This window comes from Zonotrichia albicollis, chromosome 5 (assembly GCF_047830755.1).
Source record: "Zonotrichia albicollis isolate bZonAlb1 chromosome 5, bZonAlb1.hap1, whole genome shotgun sequence".
In the NCBI taxonomy this organism is placed as follows: Eukaryota; Metazoa; Chordata; class Aves; order Passeriformes; family Passerellidae; genus Zonotrichia; species Zonotrichia albicollis.
The window spans coordinates 3,719,213-3,739,789 of NC_133823.1; positions in this window are offsets into that span (position 1 = coordinate 3,719,213).

Genomic DNA, 20,577 nt, shown 5'->3' on the forward strand with positions numbered 1-20,577 from the left:
CCTCTCCCATTTCCCTCCTGAGGCAGCTCTCAGGAAGGTCATTGTAAAATATTCAGTCTGAGCAACACAGGATTTATTCTGGCCACAATGCAAAGACACAGAAATCACTCAACCAGCCTCAGACCAATTAGTTTCACCTGGTTTTCATCTTTCTGCATAACTAAGATTTTTAAAAAAAATTAATCCATAAGAATGTTAAAGTTAGTTACTGATTATGTGGTATGTGAAAATACTCAGAATTATGAAAATGAAAACTAGCTATCTTCATTATAAATCAAAAGAGCAAAAATTATTTTGTAAGATTTCACCCAGAAAAGAAAAAAATATTAGAATAGCAATGAGGAACCAACCAAATAAACAAAAAAGAATGGCCAAAAAATGGGAGTCACATATAGAATGAGAAAATTCACCAGATAAAGCCTGTAAGAACTACAAAGCATTCTGGGTGGGGAAAGTCTCAATCTGGAGGGGCACCATGTACACATCTGCAATATGAGGTTATAGGGTGTTTAAAATCAAGTTTTTTGTAACTATTAATACCTTCTTGTCTGGTGTCTGTTCTAGAAACAATTAATTATGTGTGCATTTTTGATATTCTAACCATGCTCTCTCCTGTAATTGGTGTGTTGAATCCACTCCACACATAGGGTATAATCTTTATTTGCATTTCATCTTTCATTTGGAAAGAGAGTTTGGATGACATTAATTGGTGTTTTCAGAGACTCATACATTCCTGTTTCTTTTGAAAAACAGACTCCAGCGAGACACTTTTAGAGAGATACTTTGGAGTTGAAATAGTGACAGGCACAGAAGAGTGGAAGGTGGGATTTAAGCTGTTAAACTGAGTGAATTTTTGCTAGCAATCAAGTTCTTTATTTGGCAGAGGCAGCACTGGTTCAAGTAAAGGTGCAGGAGCTCTTCCTTCCGCTTGTGCTTTTCATACAGATGCCTGCAATCTCCCTAACAAATTTTACTGCTCTGTGCCTCAGTTTTCCTCTCTAGAATGTTTATTAGTTACACTCTGCATGCATGCATGTAATATTTGCAAACATAAATAGAGTAGATGCACGTATATGCAAATACATACATGAAAATCACGGATTTCACCACAACTGATGGAATTCAGTGACTGAGTGAAAGTTGCTGTGCATTTTTACAGGGTGTTTCATGTGTCGCAAAACATGTTAGAAGAGGGGAAGTTCCTGTATGACAGGGAGGCAAATAGTCTTCACCTTGAAGATTTAACACTGGAAAAGGGTTCCACAACTTCACAGGTGACAAGTTTGGGGTTTGAACTCAGACATTTCTTGTCCTACTTTGGGTAATTGGTTCCCCTTTGGTGTAGAAGTAGTGTTGTACCTGTGCTGAAAATATTCTAATTCATGAAAATCCTCTGTTTCACAATCTTTATAGTGATCCAGTTCTTCCCTGGACATGGGACTGCACTGAGGATGATAGAGGGAATCACAAAATCACGTTTACAGCTTCCTGCACCAAAATGCTTCTCCATGTAGCAAACACTAAACAGGGATACACAAGGTAAAGCACCCAAGCTCTGTGGACAGCGCAGATGTGGCATTTTCCTCAATTTCAGTTTGAAAAGATGGGCTACATTTTAACATGTGTGAGTAAACGGATTTGTAAGGAATTCTAAAAACTGACTGAAATCTCACACAGTCTTGCACGTGTGTATGCAAACACTGAGATAAGGTGTGCTGACTTAGGAAGGCCGTGGAATAGAAATAACATGGTTGAGAGACTGAACTAGAAACAAGTTTCAGCAAGTTTCAAAATATGGCCTTGTAAAAAGACCAGATTTTTTAGAGAGTTAGAACTGTGAAAAATGCATTGTAGTAGGACCATGTGGGGTGAAAATATAGATGATTGCTGTTAGAACTATTAGCAGCATTGTGTGGCAAAAGCTAATAGGCTGAAAAGCATTTACAAGGTATTGTAACCAGGAAATAGGCTGGCTTCTGAGAGAATGGCACGGAGCTTTACATCTCTTATGTCTCACCCTTCATCCAGACTGGTAATGTGTCCGGTTTTCGGCTGTTTGAAGGGCCTGGAAAGGCCCAGAGTGGCCTTGGGGCAGCCCAGGTATCAAAGGACGAGAAGAGGCTTCAGTTCTTCTTTCGGTCTCTATGTTTATTAATTGTTTATCTAAAAGATTTTCTTTCGGCCTGACAGAGCTCTGCTCAGCAGCCAGCCATGAGCACACTGTGCTGCCCTCCGGGCGGTCACCTATCTTTATACCCATAGTTACGTGTACAATATTTATCATTTTTCCCCAATCCTTTTTATTTTTATTGTCCGGTGCACTTTTAGTAATGACCAATCCCAAAGTGCCACCATCACCACAGAAGATGGAGGAGGAGAAGAAGAAGAAGAAGAAGGACAGGACACGCCCCAATTCCTCCATCTTACTTCTCTAAACCCCCCTGTACAGAAATCCTAAACCCTGTGTCTCACCCTCTAATTAACTAATCCCTTCACCATTCACCCCGGTGAAACCCTCCTATCCTCATACAGGTGTCGTCTCCTGTGTAGGATCAAAGTCCAGCCACCAGACACTTCTGGCAACATTCCAGGACTCCCGAGCCCCCCAAGGGTGGTCTCGGTGGCTCAGCACCTCAGTCCTGAGGTGCTGAGATCCCACAGTAATGGAATAAAATCTTTAAAAACACCTCTCAGGTTCCCCATCTCTAAAAAAACTGGGAAAACCAACAAACATTTACTTATATTTCAAAAGGTGGAGGAAAACAAACTTTGTTCAAGAGTGTGGATGTGGCGGAGGACCCTAAAAAATCCCATTTGTTTGATACCACATAAGAATTTTGGTTAGACAGAATTGGTACTAGGTGATGTTTTGTTCAACAACTTTTAATTTAGCTAAATTTGATCAGCAGACTGAAAAATCTGGTGTCTTCACCATGCAAGAGCTGATTGTAGAGTTCATCACGGACATGTTTTGTGTCTGTGCTGGACCATCACCTGGTGGTGGCTGTTACAGATTTGCATGCCACAGGCATTTAAAATCCTGGCTCACATTTGAGAGCCTGAACAAGCAGCTTGGGCTAATCAATAGTGAAACATTTCAAATACTTGTTTCTGCTCACTGTAATAGCCATGGCAGTTGTAGGAAGAAAGTCAGTCCTGACCTTTTTAATGGATTATTCACTGTAGCAGAAGGAATAGGACAGCCTGGAAATGGGTGACCATAGATTTCACATTTGCACAATTTCACTAAAATGTATGTATTCATTAACTGAAGGGGAAAATGTGGAGATTTAATAGCAAGAACATATGTTTAAAGAACTTTCCAATGCCATCGAAATCCTGGCCAAATTACTTTGAAAGCCTAGAGTTTAATAGTAAAAATTTCACATGCTGCTACTGAAATTCAAAATACAACAGAAAGATAAAAATTAAGTGAACTCATAAAAGACTGTAATACTAATTAATGTGCACTCTAGTATTTAAATCTGTAAGTCTCCTTGACTTCACATTATTTGTGCTGGAGATGGTTTGATATTCTCATGGTAGGAATAAAGCAGTATAAAATATAAGCATTTTGAATATGATTGTTAATAAGGCAATAGCAGAACTTCAGGTGAAATATAGCATCTGGGAAAATACATAGAAAGATGCAGATATAAATACATGTTTTGATAAAATATTCCTCTGTATCTTGGAGAAAATCATGCTGATAAAACTGGAGATAGTGGATAATGTGAGAGAATTACTCCAGGATGAGACACTAAACAAATTGGAACAATGTATTTAAGCAGAAATATTCTAATTGCTTACTGCAGTTTTATGTTATTGGAAAGTGTCTGGTCATTTCAGCACCAGACTTAGCACATAAAATTTTATTGGAGGTTTTTATACAGCTGGTGTTAAAAAGGAAGAGAATTTATGGAAGCCAATGAAGTATACTCCTCTGGATGGTTTTTTTCCCCCTCATATACACCAGTTTTACATCATTGTAATTCCTCAGGTGTCAGAGGGGTTACTCTTGATTTCCAGTGGGATAAAAGAAGGAAGACTCATGACCGTCCCTTCTTGTGTTTTTATACAGCTGCAGAATTCTTGCTGTTTAAAAGCCATGATGGAAAAGAACAGTGAAGGGCTTTTGGTTTATTACTTTATTCTTGCATTAAAACATTTTCACATTTTATGGACTTCACTGGGATTTTTTCTTAAGAGCGTTGAGTATCTAAACCAGCTGATCTCATTCTTTGACTTTGAACAGAATTCCTCCTAGAGTAAGGAAAAAAAAATGTAATGTGCATGTTTTAGCACCATGCTGAAAATGCAGAATAGGTCTTTCAAGCTGTGGATGGTTTAGTTGCTTGGAAAAAATTGTTATATATTTAACTGAATTAATTTGTTTGTGCCTTAGTATCAAGCTGTGATATGAATGCAATATTTAACAACAAGCATTCAGAAACCTTGTTGGATGCTGTCATGGATGGAGTGACGCACTTCACTCCCAAGGGAGAAATAGCAACATGTTTATTGATAGAAAACAGTGATTTAACAGAGTTTGATAATAAATGAGACAGTGTTTAGCAAGGTGTAATTGCAAGGTACACTGGATTATTCACTGCGTAGGGGACAGGGTGAGACAATGCAGTCAGGGAGACCCTGCCATTGAGTCATGATGTTCAGAAAGGATATTCTTGCATTCTAAACACCTTAGTGAGGAGCTTAGGTTTAGCTGCATCCAGACTTAGTCCCAGACTTCTCCAGTTCTTTATGTCTAAAGAATTAAGTGTACCAAAGGTACAGTTTGGAGGATGGAAGGAGGCAAATGCTGATGTTTTGAGCACTGTCTGAGATAGAAAATTCAGATCCTGTTGCTCAGTGTAAGCTTCACTTGGTGACTTTTACAATTCAGCCTGTAAGAATGTGAAAGGTATTTGTTTCCTGTGGCTACCTTGAGCCAAACTAACCCAACAATGTCTGTAATTTTAAAATTATATGTATTGATTAAACTGGCAAATTGTGGTGGGCTTGCTAATCCTGGATTTTGTGTCTCCTTATGTTGTCAAATTAATTTCTTCCTTTGATTCTCCTGCTATCCTCAATGAATTTGCTGCCCTTTAGGATGCAATGTGACACCAAAATGCAGCCTCGGGTAACAGAACATTTGAAAGCACCAAAAGTGGAATCCAAGAGCAGTTCATCTAATCTGCCCTGGACACACACAGAGTGGATAAATCATTCTGGGGAGATGCTTGGCTTTCTCCACCACAGTTACAAAGCTGGGTTACAATACTAGATTAGACAGGTGGATTAGATGTGTAGAAACCAATTCTGACTTGGAAAGTCTCTGGGCTAGAAGCAGTTGGCACCTGACAACACACTGGTGTAATTCCTTGCAGTGATTCCTTTTAGGAATCCATTTTGGGCTATTGAGAAGAGACAAGTTCCTGCACTAGGCAAAGCATCTTTAGTCCTTACTAACTTTTAGATGGCAGAAATTTGCAGATGTAATCTGGACATTTAGCTGGGAATACTGAAGAAGAGAACTGAATTTTCAGCCAAACTAGTTCTACCAGGAACCAATCTTTTTTCTTAACTAATGTTTCACTGGAATGCCTTGGATGAGAAGAGAAAAATAGTATTTAAGGCTTGTGTGCCAGAAGGCTTGTACTTGCTAAGTTCAAATCTACTTGGAAGTGATTTGCCTCTCATAAAATTCTTCTGCACCATGTGAAGGAGATGTACTGAGTGTGCTATGTGTAACAGCTCTCATGTGACTTTGTACTGCACATTGAAACAGCAATCCCTGGCTACTATTCCAAAAAGTTTCCATCTTTTCTAGGGAAAATTCCATCTTTAACCAGTCTTTTTTACTCAAGAGACACTCCTTAATCTCCCATTTAAATAACCAGCAACTATCTTATTATAGTGCAAACATCAGCCCTTTACAGTGACACAATTCACAAATCGGCATCAGTGCACAGCATTGTGGTGCTGCTCATTCTGAAGTTGCAGTGCACTCTGCAAACCTACCCACATATCTGACTGTCCTCTGTGAAGAGAAAAATATTTCATGAGCTGTGCTCCTGAGCATGTTGCCTGATCAAATTTAATCACAGCCATGACCCGTGTTCCTGCTCCTGTCTCCTAATAGCACTCCCTCATTTCAGACTGCCAGGACATATTCTTAGTAATGATTTTCCTTGAAAGGTGTATGGTATGCAGCATCATTACTTCCCTAATAATATAATGTTTTGCTGTAACGTGTCTGTCTGCACGCAAGTCTTTGCCCACTTATTTCTCTTGATCACTGGATTTGCTGTTAGCAGCAACCTTCCCTCTTCCAAGCAGCGAGTACTTCCCTCTGCCCTCCATTACATGGCATTAATCCCTGATGGTCTGGCAATGTCTGCTTGAAATTTAACTTCTGAATGCTGTGTGTGTAAATGTATTCAGATTTCCTATTGCTCTGCCTACAAGACACCAGCTTCCCCTCCTTCCTCCCAGTGTCCTGCAGACAAGAGCATCCAACAGAACAAGAATGCAAATGTGGCTTCTGCAGTGCATTTGCATTTTCTGCACTCTGCTCTGGTCAGCAGAGCTGCGGGCTGGCAGAGAAATCTGACTAGGTCTGAACAAAACTCAGCTGTCATCAATACCTGTAGCTATTGATGAACAAGTTACTTGTGCTGTTCAAGGGCATTTTTAGAGGAGTTTGCATGGAAAAAGAAGAGCTTAATACAATTGATAAGATTAGAAGTGCAGTACTTAGTCAGCTTTAAATGTACTGAGGCCTGAGGAGCTCAGTAATAACAGTAGGAAGGAGGCCATAGAGCAATCCTGTTTTTCACCCTTCACATGCAAATGGGCTTAAATGAGATAGATCTGGGACAATCCATCTACTCAAATAGTGCCATCTGGGTCAGGCACAGCACTACAGGGGTGTGGGAGAGGGCAAATGGAGAGTGACCACAGTCCAGGCAGTCTTTCCCAGCCCAGGTACACCTGAGCAGCAGGGCAGGGTTCTGATAAAGTCTCCTGGAAGTCTCAGAAAGGCAGATTGAGGACCCCAGTTGCAGGTCTATTTGGGAACTCCCTCATTCAGGAGAAGTGGGAGATGGGCCAAAGGCATGTGAGAGACAACAGCTCACATGGAAAATTTATAAAGGTTTATTAAACCTTAACAAAAATACAAAAAAAGGACTACATAAGGAAAAAGCTGCTGCACTGGGAACTGTCCCTCATACACACCACATGGCCGGTTCAATTTCAGGATTGGTCCTAAATCTTTATACCCCTGGGGTTGCCTCAGCCGGCCCTGTCCCCACACAGAGTCTGTCATTCACCTCTTCTGTGCCATTTATCAGTGCAAACTGCATTCTTATCACTGGATTGGGGGTCAGGTGTTGCCAAGCCTCACCCCCTGAGCACCCCAAGCTTTTCCATTCCCACTGCCCCATGCCAGGGACAGCATGTCCCTCATATATTCCCCACCAAGATGAGTCTTTCTCCTTGACTTTTTCCCCTGCTTTTGCAGCATCTGCAAACTTAGTTTTGGCCCGTTTTGGTCCTTTGCACTGGGTTGCATTGAATCCCGGTCCATTTCCTCGTAGTCACAAAATTTCCAAAATTTTTTTTTTTTCTCCTCCAATTGCAGTTCCTTGGATGGTATCTCCATTCCAGAGCGTTTGTAAGTCCTTCTTTTCTCTTTTGGCCTTCAGCGGGGATCAATTTGGGCGAGCTTTGCTGCATGTCCCTGCAATGGATGGCATATGGCCTGCCTTTTTATGGGCTTCACTTTGGGAATTTTTTTTTTTTTAAGTATCCATGCCATGTCCTACATATCTTCCCTTCCAAGTTGTGTCTTCCTCCACGACTTTTTCCTCTGCTTTTGCAACTTCTGTGAGCTTTGTTTTGGCATATTTTGGTCAGTTGCTCTGCAACTCACTTCCTCAGAGTCCATTTTTTGAAGACACTGAATCTGCCGATTTTCTGGGTTTTTTTCAATTGCATTTCATTTGATCCTATCTCCTTTCCAGAGTGTTTGTATGTCCTTCTTTTCTGTTTTGGCCTTCAGCGGGGATCAATTTGGGCAAGCTTTGCTGTATGTGCCTGCAATGGATGGCATATGGCCTGCCTTTTTATGGGCTTCACTTTGGGAAAGTTTGTATTTTTTTATTTTTTTTTTAAGTATCCTTGCCATGTTCCTCATATCTTCCCCTCCAAGTTGTGTCTTCCTCCTCGACTTTTTCCCCTTCTTTTACAGCTTCTGTCAGCTTTGTTTTGGCATGTGTTGGTCTTTTGCACTGCAACTTAATTCCTAACAGACCATCTCTGGAAGAGACCAAATCTGCCAATTTTGCCAGATTTTTTTGATTGCATTTCATTTGATCCTATCTCCTTTCCAGAGTGTTTGGAAGGCTTTCTTTTCGGGGCCGCAAGATTCCGTTTCCCTTCCCGAAAGGAAATGAAATTCCCTTTCGGGAAGGGAAACGGAATCTTGTGATTTCAATGGGGACCAATAGGGGAATCTTTGGTGCATGTGCCTGCACTTGATGGCATGCCATGGCTTTGCATGGCTTTGGCTTTGCAAAAATTTTTTTTTTCTTTTTTTGACTATCCATAGCATGTCCCTCATATCTTCCTCTCCAAGCTGAGTCTTCCTCCTTGACTTTTCCCCCTGCTTTTGCAGCATCTGCGAACTCAGTTTTGGCCTGTTTTGGTCCTTTGCACTGCTGTGGATAGAATCTCTGTAGTTTGATTTTGTAGTCAGAAAATTTTCAAAACATTTTTTTTTGTCCTCCAATTTCCTTTCGGAAATTTCAATTTCCTTTTGCACAACGGAATCTTGCGATTTCAATGTGGTCCAATAAGGGAATCTTTGGTGCGTGTCCCTGCACTTGAGGGCATGCCATGCCTTTCCATTTCTTTGCTTATGCGAAATTTTTTTTTTCATGTTTTTACTATCCTATCATATAATGTGTCTTATATCTTCCCATCCAAGCTGAGTCTTCCTCCTTGACGTTTTCCCCTGCTTTTGCAGTATTTGCAAGCTTAGTTTTTTACCTGTCCTGGACAGCCCAGGTTGTGTGATGGTATCAATACAGGGGAAAGGGGACTGTGGTTTGAACAGAGGGCATCTAAACCACAATAACTTAACCATACATCTCTAAAGCTTTTCTTAATATTCACACAATTGTTATCTTTTTATTGTGCGAGCCAATCATCTCATTATCCATTTCTAACAGGCTGAACTGGAGAAAGGGCTGCAGCTTTGGTGTCGTTCATCCAGGAGTCAGTGCCAGAGATGTGACTGGAGGTGGGTGCACTTCAGATACAGCCAGGGTCCATCCATGTGGGATCTCAGGATCTGAGTCCTGAGATGCCGAGCCACCGAGACCACCCTTGGGGGGCTCGGGAGTCCTGGAATGTTCCAGAAGTGTCTGGTGGCTGGACTTTGACCCTACACAGGAGACGACACCTGTATGAGGATAGGAGGGTTTCACTGGGGTGAATGGTGAAGGGATTAGTTAATTAGAGGGTGAGACACAGGGTTTAGGATTTCTGTACAGGGGGGTTTAGAGAAGTAAGATGGAGGAATTGGGGCGTGTCCTGTCCTTCTTCTTCTTCTTCTTCTCCTCCATCTTCTTTGGTCATGGTGGCACTTTGGGATTGGTTATTACTGAAAGTGCACCGGGTAATAAGAATAAATGGTATTGGGGAAAAATGATAAATATTGTACACGTAACCATGGGTATAAAGATAGGTGGCTGTACGGAGGGCGGCACAGTGTGCTCATGGCTGACTGCTGAGCAGACCTCTGTCGGGCTGAAAGAACATCTTTTAGATAAACAATTAATAAACATAAAAAACGAAAGAAGAACTGAAGCCTCTTCTCGTCCTTCGATACGCGGGCTGCCCCAAGGCCACTCCGGGCCTTTCCAGGCCCTTCAAACAGCTGAAAACCGGACACATCCAGGAGACAGAAACAGGACTGCAGTTCAAACAAGGGCTAGGATGAGGATTAAACAGATCTCCAGAGCCCATGGCAAAGGCTGGCGTGGGACTCCCAGGTCAGGCTGGCCAGGAAAATAAAGATCCGTATCCACATTTATGGTGCTGACACTGTTACTGCCAACTCCCTGAAGCATAGAAATGCAACAAACAGACCTCAACCAATTTGCTTTTCATCATTTTTGCTCGTTTCTGGCCTTAGGACATTTCACTCAACTCTTTAGTTTTTGTTCTCTGCATGATGAGGCTAATCTGGACACTTAGATTGCTCCCACCACAGTAACACTCCATTACCATAATCCTGTTGTCTTCAGGTTTATGATTCTTCAGAAGAGCATGATAAGGATCCCAGTGCATGTGACACTGTTCCCTTGTTCACTTCAATGTGTGTTACGTAAGCAGATTGCATTTGGCAGCAGGTTTGCCTCTTTCTACTGCAAAACAAAAACCAGCTTTTCACATAAAGCTGGGGACACTTTTCCTTTCATTGAGCTGTATTTAGGATTTTGTGTCAGTCATTCTCGATTCTAAAAAACTGGTGATGCATGTAGTTATTAAATGGCTCTCCCTCTTCTTTAGCCTCTTGCCTTAAACTGTCAGCATGCAGGAGATGAGTATAAACTCTTCACTTCAGCCACTGGTACATTTGTTTTAGAGCAAAGCATTTGTGTAGACAAGGAAAACCACATTCTGTCTCAATGGAACTTGTTCTTGCTTAGAACTAAGGTTAGGTCTATCAGCCTGAATCATCTCAAAGGCTTACTGAGCTGCCAACACACTGGCAGCTGAAATGGCAGCAGAGGAGCTCAAAGCACACACTGGCCTGAGATCTGTGCCCATTATCAGTTTCCATTTTGTCATCTTAATGTCAGTGAGGTGTATTAAATATTTTATCTGGCCACTTCCTTTATTTACCATGCATGCTTCCCTTGTGGCCCCTGAGATCATGCTCTGTCTGTTCTGATCCTGTGCTGAGGTGAAACCACATTTTCCACCGCCTTTACCAGGCAGTTTAATTTATTGTGGTAGGAATTCAGTTATTCAATCAAGAAGTGAATTTCCACGTTGCCCCTGTGTGGACTGTAAAGGCACTAGAACTTGTAATTCCTCCAAAACTCAACACCAAAATACAGGCTTCATGTTTTCCTTCTCAAAGTGAGGGGAAGAACTCTATTGCATTTCATTGGTATTTTCTAATTTTACATCTATGCTACTTTATTTGCCCAAAGGTAGGGAAGCCTGTTCTGCTTAATTTTTGGGGAAAAACTTATGTAAAGTTATGTAAAGTAAAAAAACTGTTTTGCATAAGTTTTGGGGAAAAACTTATGTAAACTAAAATTTCAGAGAAATGTAGAAGCTGTAACTCTTTATTTAAAAAGCCAAATAGATGTTTGCAAAACTGCTTTTTCAGAAAATAAGCAACCTTGTGGCTAAGGTCAGGAAGTCATGACCATTGTCTTTTGGCACCAGATAAAGTTTAATTTTCTTCTACCTTTTTCCAAAGTTCTCACTAATGAACGTCTCCTGCAAAGTTCCTTGCAACACATAGCATGATTATTTGCATTTTTTATTTCCTTACTTCTAAAGGAAACCTAGCTGTTAATAGGACCATAAACCAGTTACCAATGCATTTTGTTCATTGTTGAATCATAATTCATAGATTATTTTGCAGTAACTGAGGATGAAGTTCTTGTGAATTCACCTTCTGTCTCTCTATCAGTATTTAACAATTCTACAAACCAAGTACATTTTTATAGCCTGAGGGAGAAATATTCCAAGACAAATACTTGTATTTTCTTCACCCTTTAGAATAACAGTGAAGTCGAAATGTCAGTGACTAATTTGTGGACTAAAATAAAAGATACTGAATGTTTAAAGGGATAAACTTGCTGTTCAGAAGGCAGCTGTGATCAGTATATCTCCCTGAATATCAAGCCTGGCACATCAGCCTAATCTGAATTTTATGTCTAACTCAGTATTAGAAACTGAGCAACTTAGTTTGTGAAAAGTTGTAAAGTTGGAGTGACAAAAGATATTCTTCTGTGTTGTTTATGAAAAGTCAGATTTGTCATTGTTTTGTGTCTTTGGCAGTGTTTTTCACATATAGAAAACAAATTAAGCAGCAGTAGTCTGTAATGCTTGTAAGAATAACAAAAAGGTGCAACACAATAGACAGTCAAATTCCAAATGCATATTGAAGAAACCTGGTGATAGATCTCTGCCATCCTTCAGGAATATTAGAGTTCAGGAGATTTATTGCTTGAAATAATCATTAGTTTCTGGCATTAGGCCCACTGGTTCTTTCTTTTTCTCACTTTTCTGGGGTGTCTCTCTATCTCCTCTCTCTCACCCTAACACAGAACTTTTTAAGGCCTTTTAGCCTTTTCCATGGGCAGCCCTAGAGCTCTGTTGAAGCCAGGCCAGGTTTATACCAGTTGGGAATTTGCTCTAATGGCCTTCTGGTCACTTTTGGGACCATTCAGTTTCAGCCAACTTGACTGGAAGACAAGTGCTTAACCCTCTCTAAGTGTTGAGTATTTTCTCCCCTCCAAATTCCCAGATCCCCCCAGCATTCCCTGATGGAGCCAGGGAACAATGCACTGTATCCAGAGAGCAGACCCAGCCAACAGTGCTAAAATGCTGTTATCAGATGAGGAGCCACAATTACAACAGAATAAATGCAAAATGGGCAATGGTCTGTTTTTCCTCAGAGGCAAACATGAAGGATATCAAGAACCTGTGCTGCTGGAAGATGGAGTCTCAGTAAACAGCAAACACATTCTTCTGCTCCTGCCTCCAGCAGAGCAGAATAAATAAATTCACTTATCCAGTACTAGGCAGGAGGAGTCAGTGGAAATCCAAAGAATCCACATGACAAAATCTCAGGGGACAGGAATTTTTAAGGAATCCAAAACAACAACAACAAAATCTTTTGCAAAGTTCTAAATATCAATGGTTCTTAGCATTGATACTTGAAGTGCACTCAATTATAACACATGCTTGAATTGGCAGTGGAAAAATCCAACTCCAGCAGCAGAGATGAGTTGCAGCTGCAGCTGATGGTGAGGGATGGGAATACAGAGAGCACTTAGTGATGAAGGCAAGGCCGGCAATCAGTTGTGTGCTTCAAAGCCATAAAGCACAATCAGGGTGACAACAGGGCCCCATTGTTGGCTCTGGCTTTCTGCTGAAAGGACTTGCACAGGGGAAGGGCCCTGCAGCAGAGCAGCCTTGCCCCCCCCCAAACCATTCATTTCTTCTGTGCTTTTCTCTGTGTACCTTTCTTCCTTTTGTCTTTTTTTTTTTTTTCCTTTGGCTTTGGAGCTGAGATTTCCTCATTATGGGGGCGGTTCTTCAGCCTGGTTATAATGCTCAAAGTTGCCTTACCTTGCTTATATTTTGTTTTGCCATCATGTCTGTAGTTCAGGTGACAGAAGTGTGTCAGTGCAGGGGTGGCTGGCAGCCAGTAAAGCAGAGGCAGCTCTCCAACCTGCAGTGGCCACATGGGCATGCAGGGAGGCAGAAGGCACCAGTGCACTTTTCCTAGGTCTTGGTATGCATGGGTTGAATGCAGAGATCACTGTTCAGTTCTCTTGTCAGGTAAATTAATCCACAAACATCAGAGGTTTGTATCCAAAAAGGAGACAGAGGAGTCCTGTAACTTTATTTGAATAAAGGGAGAGGCCATGGGGCATTCCCCTGGGGTATCTCAAATTTTTGGTGGACACAGCCTCCCTTTTTAACCAAATTTCCTGGCTGCATTTCCCTTCTCTCTTTCCCCATTGGCTGAGATCCTTGAGAAGGTACAGACTTCCCAATACTCCTGATACCAGAGATTACCCTCTAATGTATAACCCTCCCTTTTAATTTTTAATTCTTATGGAATTTAGGGTTTCCCCATTGCTTTTTTCATCTTTCAATGTCCAGTTTAATTTATCAGCAAACCTAAATTTTATTTGTAAAAGCAAATATCTTTTCCCATTCATCAATCAATGGAATCCTTCCCATTGTTTCTTTTATCTCCCAATGCTGGTTTTATCTACCAGCAGCCCCACAGCTTGTTTGTAAAGACAGTTCTGCCATTCCTCTCAATATTAAGAAGGAAATGTTCTTTTCATTCCTTCCCCAGTCTGCAGTTTTCTACCAAAGCTCTCTCTTCACCACCCCTGATATTCCCCCACTGTGGACAAATGGATATTCTTGGGAGCTCTAGCTTTTTTCAGCTCATCTAGCTTTTCAGAATAGTACAATTCTGTCCCTAACAAAATTGAATATTTTTAATTTCTAAAGCCTTGGAAATGTGTCTTTTCTTTTTCTGAAAGACCCATCATTTAGAAGTTTCTTAGAACTTCACACTTTTTAATGTCTCCTGTCCCAAGCAACCACAACTACCCAACTGGTACAAACCTTAAAGTTTTGACAGGTTTATATTATTCCTGATTTCGTTTTTGCAGCACATAGAGACATCCCAAGTGTCGGATCTCAAGATCTCAGTCCTGAGATGCTGAGCCACCGAGACCCTGGGGGGGCTCGGGAGTCCTGGAATGTTGCCAGAAGTGTCTGGTAGCTGGACTTTAACCCTACACAGGAGACGACAAGGATGAGGGCTTCACAGGGAGAATGGTGAAGGGATTAGTTAATTAGAGAGTGAGACACAAGGTTTAGGATTTATGTACAGGGGGGTTTAGAGAAGTAAGATGGAGGAATTGGGGTGTGTCCTGTCCTCCTTCTGTTCCTCTTCTCCTCCATCTTCTTTGGCCACGGTGGCACCTTTGGATTGGTTATTGCTGAGAGTACATCGAGTTATAAGAGTAGATGGTATTGGGGAAAAATGATAAATATTGTACACGTCACAATGGGTATAAAGATAGGTGCCTGCCCCGGAGGGCAGGGACAGTGTGCCCATGGCTGACTGCTGAGCAGATCTTTGTTAGGCTGAAAGAACATCTTTTAGATAAACAATTAATAAACATAAAACCAGAAAGAAGAACTGAAGCCTCTTCTCGTCCTTCGACACGCGGGCTGCCGAAAGGCCACCCCTGGGCCTTCCAGGCCCCTCAAACAGCCGAGATAAACCGGACACCCAAGCATTTACAGAAAAACAGTTCTTTGCTAGCTCCTAAACTGAGCATCTCACTGAACAATTTAAACATGGGTAGCAATACAAAGAAAGACTTGACATGGACTGAAAAAGCACATCACAACCAGGCAAATGGTTGAAGAAATTGAAATTAGGAAAATGAAAGCATGGTCCTTAATGTGTGCCGGTGTAGTAACCTAAATTGTGGTTCTGCTTTCACTGAAATCAATGGCAAAATTCCGCTGTCTTTACTTATAGCAGGGAGCAATATGGGGGAGGAGGAAAGGAGATATATGAAAAAGACAGGTATTACTAATACAATTGTAGAGTATTCTGAGTTAGAAGGCACCCACAAGGATCTTTGAGTCCAACTCCTGCCCTGTACAGGGTCAGCCCCCGTGCCTGAGAACATTGTCCAAATGTTCCTTGAGCTCTGCCAGGCTGGTGCTGTGACCACTGCCCTAGGAAGCCTGGTCAGGGCCCAGGACCCTCTGGGGGTTAGACATACACCCAGCTCTCTGATATTCTCCTAAGTGGATATTGCCCTAATATCCAACTGTCCTAGGGTGACGTTATGATGCTTGTATCCCCAGGTGACTGCTCTATTTATGCTGATTATTATATTCTGTGCCTTCAAGACTGGCTCTGAAGAGCAATTGTTTTGTTTTGGTTTTATCAGCCTGCTCCACATGGCTGGTGGGACACAGAGACAGGGCAGTACATGGTGCTGCTGTTGCTTTTTGCTTTGCTTTTCGCTTTACTCTTGCTTCTGCTTTGCTCTTGCTTTTTGCTTCTGCTCATTAGTTTACCTAAGCAGTCCAAATTTTCTCTAGACTGTTTCTCCTTTCCTTTTTTTGGACCTACTTGAACCTGCTCCAGACTGGGGCCCGGGAACACCGAGAGTTTGCACCCTGTGGCCTAGCAGGGCCTACTCTGGGCAGCAGCTGCCCCAGCACCGGAGGGACTGAGAACAGAGAGACCACCCCCAGACAGACTTTCTGAATTTGTCATCTTTTTCAGAGCGGTGAAAGAATGGTGTCATCTGGTGTTGTTCATACCACGTGCTGGGGGGTGCTGTGCCTGTTAAATGAACAGGTTCTTTCCACTTCTCTCAGAGGAATCCCTCCTGAACCAATTGTGGGGAGGGGCCCAAATTTTCCCTAAGGCAGGACACCAAACAAACCCTCCCCTGACAGCTCCAGCAATTTTCTTGAATTCTGTTACTGTCACAGAGTGCAGAGATGGGGGCTGCCCCTGTGCTGCCCCTTGGGAGGATGGTGAAGACCACGATGAAATCTGGCCTCAGCCTCCTGCAGGCTTGGCCACTCCTCATACACCTTCCCCTGCAGACCCTTCACCATCTACTGTTCCAATCTGATGAACTTTTTAATCTGATTTAGATTCAGTGCTCTTGCAGTGGCTCTGGTAGCTACCCTGAATGCAGAGTAAATGAGAGTTAGCTATCAGAACCTGACAATGTTTGCCTGCACTGTCTGGACATGAGAAAGAGAGATTCAGTTCCTCTTTGCATTTTGGAGAGCCCAAAAGATTCTAAAAGCCTCCATGTATTTGCCATGAAAAAAATGTCCTTTAATAAGCAAGTAAAGAAAAGCGAAGTAAAGAAAAGTGTCAAGTGCCCCACGAGCTCTGAAGGAGGAAGCTGAGGCAGTTTGCTCTGTTTAATGCATTGTGGTAATCAGGCAGCTTATTTTCTGACCTTCAGGGGTCTGGCTCCATGTGAAAAGGAAAGTAAAAGCAATAAAAATCCATGTGAGGAGATGGTTTCACTGAAACATGTAATCATGGTTCAGAAATACAAGAAGCCACGCAGGCCCAGAGGGAAAGATGGATCAAAAATGGCAATGTCCATTCCCACCTATATTGATGTATCTAGGTATATCCCAAAACTCATCAAACTGCCCACAAAAATCTGTCCCACATCAAAGCAACAGGTGAATGAGTCTCTCCTTAAAATGGTAATCAAACTGGACAAAATGCAAAGCAAAGTTAAATCTTATTATTAAATCCTTAGATTAAAAGCAGCATCTGTGGGGATACTCAAGGTCTCTGTGTGTGATTCCTATGTTGTACCCTGCTCTCTGGACATCTGTTGTTTGTCACTGCATGTGTAGGCATTTGTTTTGCCCTGGTACACCCATCCTCAGTTTCTCCTTTAGATTTATATCATATCTGTTTAATCATGACTGGAAATTAGTAATTTCAGTTAAAATCATTTCAATAATCCTGCTCTGTGTGCCATTACAAGGACCAGACTTCATAAATTCTTATTTATTGGCTGAAAATACAAGGACTTTGTTGCATCCATATCAAACAAAAGCATTGCTTTGAGCATAAAAAAAGGGGCGGGGGGGGTATTTTCACACATAAAATTGTTCTAACTTTAATCCATATATTAATATTTCCTCCATTTTTGTCTTGTAAACTGCATCTAATTATTTTTTTCTCTTCCAATTATTGTTTTAGACTGTCAGGGAAAACTTGAATTTCTTTTGTTCAGCTATGCTGGATTATGCTAAGCAAAATCATGAAATCCTCAAAGTGAATAACATATGTCAGTGGCATCTTGCATACATTATTTGCACAACTGGGCAGTTTGAATCAGTCTCCTTCCAGCGTGCACCTGAGCCTGCTTTGTAGGGATTGCAGAAAAATTGAAATTCCTCAGGAATGTTTGGTGCACCATAGATCAGTTAGAGGTCACCATGTTATTTAGTGTTTTATGGTGAATAAATCAAATGCTCCCTTCCAAATTCCCCTTTATATGAGCTATAATACATCGAGTTCTTTATGGAAAAGGAATTTTTATGAACTGAAACTGAACCACATTATCCTGTAAAGTAATGGGGCAGTGACACATATAATAATAGGACATCACTCACTTTTTTGTATTCTCTGCATCACAATGGGAGCACAAAAAAGCTGAATCAAGTAGATGCTTCTTGCTGTGTACAAACACAAGACTTGAGGCAGTGAGGTGGGAGTTTTCACATCTAGTTTAAACATCAAGGTGATTGTTTAGATTCTCCACAAAAAGGGAGCCTCCACAGCCTTCTAAATAAAACCCAGTCCAGCAATAAAGCAAAATACCACCAGAAAATGTGCACTGGACTAAGAGAGGCAGGTAAAGCAGCTGTTTATTGGCCTTCAGGGGAGTTTTCTGTGGATGAGTGTAGAGATGGTGAGGTCAGTCTTCAGAGCCCATAGACAAGTTTTAGTCTGTCCCTTGATTTACAACTGAAGCTTTTCTGTTACATCATGCACTTAATACTGCTTTTGATTGGTACAACTGTAAAATTCTTCTATGAGTATAATCCATTCCAAAAAGTTACAAGTGAGTCACCAAAGTACAGGAGTCACATTGTACAGCTTGATTCATGACAGACTTCAGCCTCTACACCCATTCATCCACAACCATTAGCTAAATGCAGAGCAGCATGTGGATTTTGAAAAGTTTCTGTAACATTACCTTACTTGTTTCTTAGAACTTGTGTCATTATTTTCCACATGAAATAGGTTTAAGACAGGTGAGAAGGATTGTCTTAATTTTCATAATAACTAATTATAACTTTATAGTGTTTATTTATTTTCCTTTTCCTTTATGGTAAAACAAAATAATTATAAATGGAGAGATTTAATTCTTATGAGGAATATTTTATAGGGCCAGGGATTCTCGGCCAACTGAGATTTAAAACACTTTTCGGACTGATTCTTAAATAAATTTTGGTACATGTTGTAAAAAGGCTATAAATGATTTTATTAATTTTCATATGCTCATTGCAGCTTCTCATCCTTGAAAAGAATGAACATACAATTACCTTCATTAGCAATATAACAGCTGATTGTTGCTTCAAATATTCATTTTGTTATCATTTCTTTTCTCTCAGTGTGCAGCTCTGAAGTGGCAGGAAGTTCACAGTGTAAATGGGTCTGATGAAAAACTTCATTTTTCCAGCTTGGTCAGAAAAATTTCCAACCCTTCTCCCTCCATATTCAAAGAATTAAGGACTGTGAGATGATCTTTTTCATAGTTTAGTGTAAAAGCAGTTCAGGCTCCAGACTAAGGAAATGATTTACTTGTCTTGGAATTCAGGTGTCTGAAATTTAGGTGTCCTGTCCTGGTTTGGGACAAATACGGAAAGGAATTTCTGAAGGGATATTCCCAAAAGGGCAAAATTCTTCCTTCTCCCCCACCGATTCAGAAGATAAACTTCCTTCAAGAAAAGTGGAAAAAAACCTACTTATTTAACAGGCAAAGTGTTCACAAACATGAGAAAATGAATAATATGGAACAGTTGTCCTGGGTTTCTGTGATTGAGATGATCCCCAAAGTGTTAGAAAGTCTTTTTTTCCCAGCCCTGCAACCAAAGAAGTCGAGATTTGTCAGTTCTGCTTTTCAAGTTTGTTTTCTCTTATCTAATCCATTCTTTCTCTGACCTGCTGAGATCTGTCCAGCAGGTTGGGTTGAGGCACAGTCCCTGCCCTTGGGGTGGTGTTGGCTTTTTATACTAAGAACCACGTGTACTTTATTTACAATAATTTTCCAATACCTATCACCTATGTTAGACAGTCTGTCTCTAAACCAATCCAGAAGTGCCACCATCACAGCAGAAGATGGTGGACAAAAAGAAGGAGAAGAAGGACAGGACACACCCAGATTCCTCCATCTTGCCTCTTGAACCCCCATTCTAAATCCCCAAAATTCTACTTTTTCACCCGGTGACAAATTATCTATCATTCCACTCAAACCCTTGTGGCTTGTAAATCTTCACACAAAGTTGGTAAGTGTTTCCATGGGCTAAAATTAAAGGCACAGGTGTTTGTGACTCTGTGCCAGGGTCTCAAATCACCCAGGGGAGCCAGAGGAATTTCCTGGGTCCTGACACAATGGAACCTCTCACTGTTCTGAAGAGATGGTAAATTCAGAGTCCTTTTGGTGGCTATGCCCTTGGCTTTCTCTCAGTCTCACCACGGCTTCAGTGTCCTGGCTGATAGTCCTGGTGTTCCCAGACCAAGCAATAGCTGAAATTCCAAAAAAAACCCCTTCTGGCCTCAGCTAATGAGGGAAACACCAGTGAAAACAGCAAGGGAAAACTCCCTGTCTGTCTGCAGAGAGGAGAACCCTGAGGACTGCTTATCTCTGTTATAAATGACAATATAGTATTGGTTTTTGCAAGTTATTTTTAGCCACAAAGATTTTGATATGGTACAATTTGTAATTCCTTTTAACTGCTTTTTGGTGTAGTATAATCTGTCAGTTTATGTAAGTAGTAGTGTGATAAATAGATATCTTAGGCCTTAGCATGATATTAAAATAAAAACTAGGTAATGCTAAAATGCTTTTGTTTGTGTAACTAACTCAGATAATAGTGTGAAATAGCTATGTTATTTCTCATATTTGTTGATTATCTTATCTGAATGATAAGATAACAGTGACTAAAACCAGAACAGCAAGAGAAAAATTTACTGACTCT